The 12,050-nt window shown below is 36.2% G+C and overlaps 1 pseudogene; it reads right to left on the bottom strand.

The window, feature by feature from the left end:
* Nucleotides 1-6,355: 6,355 nt before the first annotated feature.
* LOC145945351 (uncharacterized) lies at nucleotides 6,356-10,324 on the bottom strand (annotated as a pseudogene).
* Between the last annotated feature and the right edge of the window lie 1,726 nt (nucleotides 10,325-12,050).

Genomic DNA, 12,050 nt, shown 5'->3' with positions numbered 1-12,050 from the left:
AACGGGGCGGCTCTCCGGGGCCAGAGGCACTTGCCAGTATCCGTTCTTTAAATCTAATGTCGACAGGTACCGGGCGCCTCTGAGCTTGTCCAGTGTGGCCGTTATGTGTGGCAGCGAATACGCGTCTTTTTCACTGACGGCATTCACTTTCCGGAAGTCGATACAGAAGCGATGGGTCCCGTCTTTTTTCGTACGACTATCACGGGGGAACTCCACGCGCTCTGCGAGGGCTCAATGACGCCTTCTCGTTCCATTTTAGCGACTTCCGTATTGATGACGTCTTGCATTGCCGGGTTTCTTGGGCGGTAACGCTGCTTGATCGGTACGTCGACTTTTAGTTGTATTCGATGCGATACTCTATCGGTCGGCCCTTGGACGGTTTCGAAGGCGGCGAGCTCCTCTTCCAAAAATTGTCGTAACCTTTGGTCCTCGTCGGGTGTTCGCAGGGTGATGCCTTCTGAGATCTTCCCCGCAGTGGGGCTGTTCCGTGGGTAGGCGGCCGGCGGTGGGGTTAGAGTAATGGGCAGTTGGGCCCATAAATCGACTCCGATTAGGATAGGTACGTCGAGATTGGGCATGACCGGGAAGCAGTGTTGTACGGTTCGTCTGGCCACAGTGAGCGGCAGCATGACGGTGTGCGTGATGAGCACTGGTGTTCCATCGGCCAGGCTTATCTGCCGGTCCATTGGGCGTCTGGGGTGACCTCGTTTTTCGGCTAGATTGGTCACGGTTGGGTTGACGAAAGAGATCTCGGAGCCCGAGTCCAGGAGGGCCCACAGGTGGCGGCCCGCTGCCCGCACTTTGAGATACGGCCTTGGTGCGAACTTTATTCGGTAGCTGCGGGACGGGTAGCGGCCGTAATTTCCCCGGCCCGCGGCGAGTTTCCCGCCGGTGGGTGGCAATCGCATGTGAACACCCCGTCCTTTCCACACCTGGAGCAGAACTTCTTGGGTGGTCTCTTGCAGTCCAGGCGCGTGTGTCCTCGTTGTTTGCACCGCCAGCAGCAGATTTCTCGGTCGTAAATGGCGGCGGCGACTGCGAGTTCTGGTGTGTGTTTATCCCCGCCTTGCCGGTTTTTACGCCGCTGAACAATTCGTTCATATTCCGTGGCTTTGGTAGTAAGTTCGGCTATGCTGGTGGCCTCGGTGGGGCGAACGTAGATCTGGTAATCCGGATCCATGTTTTCATACAACTGTTCGGTCTGTTCCAGCGGGGTGTAATCCCCGGCCCGCCGCATTAGGGTCAACAATGCCGTGGCGTATTTACTAAATGGCTCGCCTGGCTGTTGTTGACGGTTCTGCACCTCCCGCTTCATTTGGCTCCGGTGTCCCGGGGGAAGGTACTGTAGGTAGAATCCCTTGCAAAAGTCCGCTCACGTGGTCCAGCTGTCTCGGTTATTCCGATACCACAGCAATGGGTCTCCTCGGAGCAACTCGGGAAGCCCGAGCAGGAGAAAATTGTCGGCGTACCCGTAGGCTCGTTTTAGTTCGTCAAGGCGTTCCATAAACGCGAATGGATCTTTCCCGTCAAAATGCAGCCCCCACTTTCTTATTTGGTTTAGGATAGCTGCGGGTTCGGGTCGTCCTGGCTCGCGGTCTGGTCGTTCTGGTTCTGGGTTGGTTGCTGGTCCGGCAGTCGTCTCGTCCTCTTGTTTCGGCATCTCGTCGTCTATGAATCGGTCGGGGTGGTCGATCACAAATTGGCGTAGGCGTTTGCGTAGCGCGTCGACACTCCCGGTGCTATCAAGCCCGTGGAGATCCAGAAGCGTCGCGAGCTGGTCTTTGTTTAAGCGATAGATCCAGGATAACATTCAGGGAGGGTTCGAAAGTTTGAGTCTCTACTGGGCAGGTCCCTGTTCGGGCGCCATGTAACGCGGTCACCTTTCCCGAGCGCACGGATCGGCTCGTCGGTGTCAGGGTTCGAGAGAAGGGGAGACTCAAACTTCTTAACCCGCTTTTGCGTAACAACTAACTTTTATTGATTTCGAAAAATACATGCAAAGCCTAGGTGTGTAATGTGTTATTCACAGCGTGTGTATGAGTGTCTGTGTGTATGTGCGTGTGTGTGAGAGAACGATCGCGACACGCGTATTTACAATGGTGGCTCGTGGAGCCCGGCGCAGACGAGGCGGGGAACGCGTCCACCTCGGTCGCGGGCCGGATCGTCCGGAGGGCTGAGGAACCCCTCTGCCCTAACGGTATCGTCAGGAAGCCGATGACTCGGCGGGACCAAGAAACACCTTGGTCCTACAGGAGGTCAGGAAGCCGATGACTCGGCGGGACCAAGAAACACCTTGGTCCTACAGGAGGTCAGGAAGCCGATGACTCGGCGGGACCAAGAAACACCTTGGTCCTACAAGAGGTCAGGAAGCCGATGACTCGGCGGGACCAAGGAACACCTTGGTCCGACAGGTGGTCAGGAAGCCGATGACTCGGCGGAGTTGAGTCACCTCAACTCGGTCTTATGCTGGAGCGTGCGGTAGGCAGGACTGCAGGATAGGATCTAGTGTCTATCTGCTGGTCGGTCGCCCTTATATACCCGGCCGGCTGCCCCACTCTCGTGGTCGGGTGCGTGGGGGAACGGCCGTGCGTGCGAGCGAGACGGCATGCTGAGAGCGATAGAGAGAGGTAGAAAAAGCGAACAAGCGGTCTATTATTAATCTATATATTTTAGCCGGTTAGTAACTTCGTTACATATGTCATAAAAATTAATAATAATTTTTTAAAGTAATATAATTTAGAAATTAATTTGATTAGAAAAACGAAAAGTAAAAATTTAAAAAAACCGAAAACGTAACCGAAGAAATCGTAATTTAAACAGTTTCGGTTTTTTTTATTTAAATTTATTTAAATAAAAAAACCGAAACTGGAACCGGAATAGTTGTTAAATATTTTAGTAACCGTAAACGAAATCAAACCCTAATTCTGTTTTGGTCCGGATCCCTGATACATATTTGCACATTAATTTATTTGTATATATACATATATATGTATATGCATGTTTGTATGTATATGTATAATATATAGCTGCTATAAATGCCATAAAATTATTTTTTTCAAAAACTTTAAAACATTAGACGAGTTAACAATGTCAAAAATTATAATTTGTATATTATTGTGTACATATGTATTTAAATAATTTTTACAAAATTTATAAAATAGTTTAATTGCACGGTAGTAATATACCATTGCAAACCCATGTAGAATCGTATGAAAAATTACTCATTGCAAACCCATGTAGAATCGTACGAAAAATTATCCATTGCAAACCCATGTAGAATCGTACTACAAAAGTAATGATATCAAAAAAATTGCGCGCCAAGTGAAAATAGAAACTTGTACCAGTGGAAAATTTAAGTTGCAAACCCATGTAGAATAGTACCTATGTAGAATAGTAAAATTATAGAGACCTCTCTTCACGCTGGAAGTTGCAAACCCATGTAGAATCGTATAATTATAGACCTCTCTTCACGCTGAAAATTGCAAATCCATGTAGAATCGTATAATTATAGACCTCTCTTCACGCTGAAAGTTGCAAACACATATAGAATCGTAATAAGAAAAAAATAAGACAAAACACAAAAAAACAGAATTAAAAATTAATACAAGCATTAAAAATTAAAAATTTATGCAAAAATTATATAAATTAATACAAATAAAAAAAATAAAAAATTTAATTTAAAAAACTAGGCACTGCTAAATTTCAAAATTAACTTTAGCATATTGTTTAATTTAGTAGTGCCTAGTTTTTTAAATTAAATTTTTTATTTTTTTTTATTTGTATTAATTTATATAATTTTTGCATAAATTTTTAATTTTTAATGCTTGTATTAATTTTTAATTCTGTTTTTTTGTGTTTTGTCTTATTTTTTTCTTATTACGATTCTATATGTGTTTGCAACTTTCAGCGTGAAGAGAGGTCTATAATTATACGATTCTACATGGATTTGCAATTTTCAGCGTGAAGAGAGGTCTATAATTATACAATTCTACATGGGTTTGCAACTTCCAGCGTGAAGAGAGGTCTCTATAATTATACTATTCTACATAGGTACTATTCTACATGGGTTTGCAATTTAAATTTTCCACTGGTACAAGTTTCTACTTTCACTTGGCGCGCAATTTTTTTGATATCATTACTTTTGTAGTACGATTCTACATGGGTTTGCAATAGGTAATTTTTTACTACATGGGTTTGCAACTTAAATTTTCCACTGATACAAGTTTCTACTTTCACTTGGTGCACAATTTTTTTGATATCATTACTTTTGTAGTACGATTCTACATGGGTTTGCAATGGATAATTTTTCGTACGATTCTACATGGGTTTGCAATGAGTAATTTTTCATACGATTCTACATGGGTTTGCAATGGTACAATTCTACATGGGTTTGCAATGAGTAATTTTTCATACGATTCTACATGGGTTTGCAATGTGTAATTTTTCACTACTGGCGTGCCCATACTAGGCGCCTTTTTTACCTTTTTTTAAAGGTAGGTTTTTATAGGGATATCATTCATTTTTGTATGATAAACATCTTTAAATAAATAAGCAAAAAACCCGCCACCACCCCCGTCATATTTCAAAATACGACGGTCCTCTGCTTACTATAGATAAAGACAACTATTTTGTACAACCATATTTAATTAAAATATTTTTATAGGTTTTTATTTATCAGTTGCAACTTTTTCATATCATTATTTTTATAGATTAATATGTCATTAAAAATATATTTATTATTCACAATCTATACCTCTAAGTCCATTGATGACTAATCGTTGCTGCTTATCTAGTTCATTATTAAATATATAAATAAAACAAAAAGTGTGTTATATTATTCCATTTTTAGTAGTAATAGCAAATTATTGACAATTTATGCATGTAAAAAATATTTTTTTGCACTTTACGAATAATGCAGAATAAAAGCGTTGTCATGAAATTGCTAATACATTACGATACATTCTTTTATATAGGACTGATCGAAATGCAATATTAAATGATTAAATATTATCATAAATTTTATATTATAAAAATCTATTTAGTGAGAATTTTTCAACTACTTTATTTTATATCTAATTTATATTATTTATTTGCTATTTTTTGTAAAAATATTATATAAACATCTTTAGCATCTCTAGGCCACTGCCTCTTTTTAACTTGCGCATCATCAATTTCGATCCAAATATTAGATAGTCCTTCTCTACATATGCTTATATAATGATCTTCATCGGTGCACGAACCATCATAAAGAATAGCATTCATCGTCTTGTATAATTGTCCCGCTATTAATACTTTAGTTGTTGGAACAGCACATAAGTTAAATTTGTGTTCTGCTTTTATTAATTTACCATCTTGTGATAAAAATTGTATTAAACGAATAACAATTATTTCTCTTGTTAATGTTACTTCATTTTTAAATATTTTATCAGTTCCAGTACAACATTCACATGATTCGTTGTGTAAGTGAAACCAATGTGAAAATGTAGCATTTAATAAATCATTAAGATTATAACTTTTTTCCTTTAAATTATCAAGGGAAATTGAAATAGCAATATTATTTTCAACAATAGTTTTTGTATTGCCACATGTTTTGCATCGCTTGGTAGAAGTTACCTAATGTTGTATCAAATTTCTTAAGTAATCATATTTTTCGCAAAGTGCCGTAAGAAAATCATACGCATTTCGTTTTACGATGCTCGAAAAATATTCTCCTAAAGATTGCCGTATTGCATAGGTATTTAGATTACGCATTCCATTTTCATATCGATGCATTAATATACGTAAAACATCTGTTTTGTCGCAATTAATCAATTGTTGCCTAATAACATTTAAATGTAATAAACATTGCAATACTGTATTTGCATAACATGAAACCTTGTCTGTATTCTGAAAACCATGTATAACCCAAGCAGTGTTTTGAATTCTTCGATTTGAAGCAATATCTTGAATTTTTTTATCTGAACTTGATTTTTGAATAGAAGCAACTACTTTTGGTAACGCCCATCGAACATCTTTCACTTTATGACAACGTTCTTTTGACACAGCAATCATTTCTGCTTTTGGATTGTGTATCCGTTTTAAACGATTATATTCAATAATAGCTTCATTGTTAGCAACTACTGCTGAAGGATCAAAGTTAATTAAATGCAATCCTTCTAGAGATGTTACTCGCGACAAGGCAACATAAACTTGACCACAACTAAATACAGAATTGCCAATATCCGTAACAACACTTTGCAAACTTAATCCTTGGCTTTTATGAATAGTGATGCTATAACTTAAAGATAATGGAAATTGTTTTCGTATAACATACGCTCTATCCAATACCTGAAATTTAACCTTTATTCTTTCAATTTCATATTCTAAACCTGGATGGTAAAAGAAGTTTAATCTTTTCTACGTCGTCAGTAGACGTTTCTCGTACAATTGAAATTACTTTAGCAATTGTACCGTTTACAAGACCCAAACTAGCATCGATGTTACGCCGAATCATAACTTTTGCTCCAATTTTAATTGTAATTTGTTTTGAAAGCCCAGCTGTTCGAGAATTATCATCATCGTTATTTGACAATACTTTTAATACTTTCTTTTTTACATATGGTATACATTCAATCGTATCTTGAGCAATTAATAATATTTCTTTGGAAACAATGCGACTTAACATTGCATCATTAAGGACATTACACATATTACAAGTTGGCAATAAACAAACAGTGTCCGATGGTAAACTGTTAATAAAATCACATAATTTATTTAATCTAGATTCGAAATAATCAGCTTTGAAAGATATTTTTCTACTCTCTAGAATTTTACAATCAGATTTTGTCACTAAACCTATACGAATTTGCGACAATAACTCACGGTAAGAATCATCTCCTTGCTGGCGCATATTGATTGTCAATTCATCATACTCAAATAATGTAATCCATAAATTAACAGCATTTAAAGAACCAAGACATTTAGCAATTTTTTTATCTGATAAATGTATAAAGATAGAATCTTCGCGTACAGGAGGTAATTGAAGCAAGTCTCCAAATAAAAGAATATGCTTTCCACCAAACCAACCATCATCGCAATCACTAGTGTCAAAAATCTCAGACAATCGAAGGTGTATATATATTAAAGTCAAATTAGATATCATTGACACTTCATCAATTACAAAAAGAATAACATCTTTAAGATCTGCTCGTAAAACTTTCAATACATGATCAGATAATTGTTTATACTTAGGAGTTTGACCATGTTCAACGGGTATTTGAACCAATCTATGAACTGTCAAACCATCTATATTAAATGCTGCTATACCAGTAGGTGCTGCTACAGCAGTATCTTTGTTGAGATTTTGTTTTATCCAGCATTTAATAGTCTTGATTAAGAAACTTTTTCCAGTACCACCTTCTCCGCTAACATATAATCGTAATATTGATTTATCGGACTCTACAACATTGATAACTTTATCAAATACTCGTTTTTGATCCGTATTTAATTTTACTATCATTTCAGATACATCAATTTCTCGAATCGCTCTATCACCAAGATCTTTAAAATCTTGCATTGCTTCACCAGCCTCTATATTTTGAATACCTATCGCATTTTCAGGATCATCCTGAGACTGCTCTTTTTGTAAATCGTCATCTAAACATTGCTGAACTAACTGTTTTGCAGTTTCAAATGCTTTTTGCAATTCTTCTAATCTTTCATGATATTGCAATGCTTTTACAAGATGCAGTTTTACTTTGTGAAACGATTCGGCATAAGTATCGCATTCATTTTTAAGATCCTCTAATTTTCGCCATGGTTTAAACATAAGCAATAACGCAAAGAAATAATTTTCCTGTGTATTAACATTATATCTATAATGATTAATAAGACATCCGCGCTGTCGTCGTTTAAGATAACAACCATTACGTATTTTATAATATTCAATATACTTATTTTTCGGTTTGATCTTCGAGATATCGTACCACTGTGCAAATTCATAAAGAGACGTATTTTCTAGTTCGTTTGGTCTATGTGGATAATGATCATCTATCAAAGATTGATAAAATATATTTGTAGATTCAGCATCAAGAGTTTCAATTTCTCTGCGACTTTTTAATTTTCTATATCGTATTTGATTAACCATCTAATAGTTGTATTTCGATCAGTTCCATACAAAGGAATACCTAACAATGTATCAGCAGCTTCGAGAGCTCCACATTCTCTATTATTCGTAAATCGCAAAGCAATATTCCAAAGCTGACTAGCTAATGATTTGTTTTTGTTATCCTTACTATCAAGAATAGTCTCAGACAATTCACTTTTCCCCGCTTTATTCATATATTTAGTAACATACCAGGTAAGCAGCGATGATTTTTCACCAATAAATTGTATATCCATATTACCTTCCCATGCAGTAAGAAGAACAGGATTATAGTCATTTATATTAACTTCATTATCCATTCGAGGAAGATCATAAAGTCTACTTTTATGTTTCAATTGTTTTCTACCGGCTATCGAAGTTGCCACATCTCTTATATTCAAAGTTTCAGTAACGGGACGAGGAAATCCAAAACGACATCGACGAATAACTTTACGTCCTACTTTTTTAGAGCGAAGACAATAATCATTATGTATATGTCGCTGATGCGTATCAACACGACTGTATAATAATGGCGAAATATTTTTATCCGGCATTTTGCAGCTTATATGTTGTAAAATAAATTTAGAGACTTCTTCCATAGTAGATTCACCGAAAATCGGTGCATTTTTAATCCAAATTAATAAGTGAAAATGTTGTATACCTCTACCTTGATATTCTCGTCACCAGAAATAGTGCGTTACTTCTCCAATTGGATGATCTTTAGACTTGATAAAGTCAAGCATTGCCCGAAACTTATTATCGAGAAACCTGGATGTTGATACAGGATCTCTAGCAATGAGTACGCTAATGCTAAAGGAAGCGTCATGCCATCCATTTACTTCACGAATATATTCACCTAAATCTTTCCATAACCATTCACTTGGACTTAGTGTTAAAAATCATGTCGCAGGTCGCAGGTCATAATGCTGTGTCATACAATTTAAATCACTTCTCGGTCTACGCCAATATTGCTCCGTATTTCGAAGTGTGGCAAATATTGTACTCAAATTAGATTCCAATAATTCTTTCGACATTGCGTCTAAGTATTCTGCAGCTGTATAACGAAGTCGCGGATTAGTTACATTCATTTTATGAAAAATTCCACGATTTAATTGACGCATATTTGCATCGTTCAATAAATAAAATAAGTATTGTTGATTCAATCTATACTGTGGATGTTTAGATGTCAAACGACATTTAATAAATTCATGATCATGAAGTTTAACCTGTCTAATTTCACGTTGTCCATTAATACCAGAAGAATATAAATCTGGAAAACACATTAAATCTAAATGTTGCTCACGATTATTCAAAGGCAAGTCCTGAATTTTTAACATTTGATATAAGGCTGTCGCAGTTTTATTTGCTTTCTTTTCATATAAAGGATAGATAGTATATTGTTCGTAATAGCCATCGTCTTCAGCATTAGTAACTTGAGTTAACATTGCTTTCCGTTGGTCTTCTGTATCATTTTTGATCTCTTCTATCGGATCATTTAATAATTTAGTCTCATCATCAGCCACTTCTGCATTATCTTCTGTCTCTTCCATTTGGAATTCAGAATTTTTTAATTTTGGTAAACGTAAATCATTATGATTATTTGGCAATATAATATGAGAGTATAAAGTATTGTTAAAGTATTGTAAAAAAGTATTTGATGCTTTAACCACGTTAAAGCATCAAATACTTTTTTAACATCAACTACCTCTTCCCAAATAATCTTTGATTTTGTCGGGATACCTCTAACTAATATGTATAATTCATGATTAATATTTATTGGATCAGTATTAGAACATAATTTATTCAATATCTCTTGTAACGGAAGTGGTAAATGAAATGTTCTACCTTTAACTTTTGGTACCATTTGTCTTTGAGGCAACTTTCTATTCATAACACTTCCCATTTTGAGAACAGTTTGAAACGCTTTAGCTCTCTGTATAAGAATTTTTTCGAATGTATTAAGAGATGATATTACTTCAGGCACCTGATTTGTAAAGAGATTATTTAAGACACAGTATGCAGGCATTAAGCCTTTACGAAATTTGCTTGCACAATAATTACATATGTATTGCGCATCAACTTTTTGTTGTACATACGTCATCAAATCTCGCCAAATTAGTGTCTGAAAACTATTGACTTTAGAAACATTTTTTTACAACAAAATCTCTCGCACGATACGCAAACATGTCGTGGTGTGTCCATAGAGCGTTTAGTCAACGCTTTAAATGCTTTACGATATTTAAAAATAATATCATCATCACTCAAAATTGTATCAGTCCGTTGATGTCTGTACATATCTACTTTCTCCTGTGCAGTAGTCACAATTTCATTCAAAGTGTTCATATCAGCATAATTTAATGCATCATCTAGATTTTCCATCTTTCGATAAAAAGCTGTAAGTTGGTAAATTAAACGCTTCATATATCTTACTTTTGGAAAATGAGGCGATAATAATTGAACTGGAAGAAACATTCCTTTGCAAAGTGTTAAATCAATATAGCAGCTACGCATATGACCCAATTTCTCATTTGAAGTTTTCATAGTACATTTATGAATACTTTGCATCAGTTTTGATACATTTTTTAAAGTACATGTATTTACGGTTTCGAGAAACTTTTGATAACGATCAATTAAAAGCAGATCGTTAATTTTACAGCTTGCAATATTACACATCAGAATTGGTTCATTCTTTGAAGTACATGTGTTTACGGTCTTCAGAGATTTCTGAGAATGGTCAATTAAAAGCGGATCGTTAATTTTACAGTTTGAAATATTACACGACCAAGATTTTTTAGCTCGTTCTGTTATTAATGGTAATATGTTTACTACTTTTCCTTCTACATTCATTACCAAAGGTTCCAATGGATTTACATCATACTGATATGTAGACTCAATGAAATAATTTTCAGATGAGGCTGTATGTCTAGATTCGCCACATAGCGCAGTTAATTTGTCTTCAATTGTAGAACAATCTGCGACAAGAGTCAAATACACTTCTGATTTCTTTTTAATCAAACTTAACATTTTGTATATATTGCGAATATAATTTTTTCTAATACACATGCACCAACGTACAATTTTTTCGGCTTTCAATCGTTTATCAATATGACCTTTAATATTGATTTTTTCAATAATATTTTTTATAAATATTTCTGAAGAATTATAAAGTTTTATTGTGTTTTTGGACCTGAATTGTTCATACTTTTTAGTAATATTTTTGACAATATTGCAAGTTTTTATTTCAAATGTAGATTTTGTCTTGATTTTATTTTGTATTTTATTTTGTCTGATAATATCGCTTATTATAAAGCCATTTGCGATTAGGATCCAATCTTTTTTGTCTATCTCGTTCATGCTCAAAGTTTTTCGAATAACGCATACGCTTTTGTGCGCGTTTATTTTCTAAATCTTGTTCATATCGATATCGATCTTTAATGCGTTCATCTTCTAAGTTCCGTTGATATCGATTACGCTTTTTAGCGCGCTCATTTTCTAAGTTGCATTGATATCGATTACGCTTTTTACCGCGTTTATTTTCTAAATTTTGTTCATATCGATCACACAGTTTAGCGCGATTAGTTTCTAAATTTTGTCTATATCGATCGCGCTGTTTAGCGCGATTGTCTTTTAAATTTTGTTTATATCGATCGCTCTGTTTAGCGCGATTAGTTTCTAAATTTTGTTTATATCGATCGCGCTGTTTAGCGCGATTATCTTCTAATTTTTGCCGATATTGATCGCGTTGTTTAGCGCGATTATCTTCTAAATTTTGTTTATAACGATCGCGTCGTTTAGCGCATTTATCTTCTAAGCTCTGTTCATATAGATCAGAGCTGTCCACGTTTTGCACTTTTCGGCCGATTTCCGAGGCTCACCGCCTAGCGGCCCCCACTTACGCTCGAGACCTTAGCAACTACGGTTATCGGGC

The sequence above is a fragment of the Prenolepis imparis genome, unplaced genomic scaffold (genome assembly GCF_030444845.1).
Source record: "Prenolepis imparis isolate NDT839.2.m4 unplaced genomic scaffold, iyPreImpa1.0 SCAF_14, whole genome shotgun sequence".
Classification (NCBI taxonomy): domain Eukaryota; kingdom Metazoa; phylum Arthropoda; class Insecta; order Hymenoptera; family Formicidae; genus Prenolepis; species Prenolepis imparis.
Note: the sequence above shows the minus strand (reverse complement) of the source record. Positions and strands in the feature narration are given on the sequence as shown.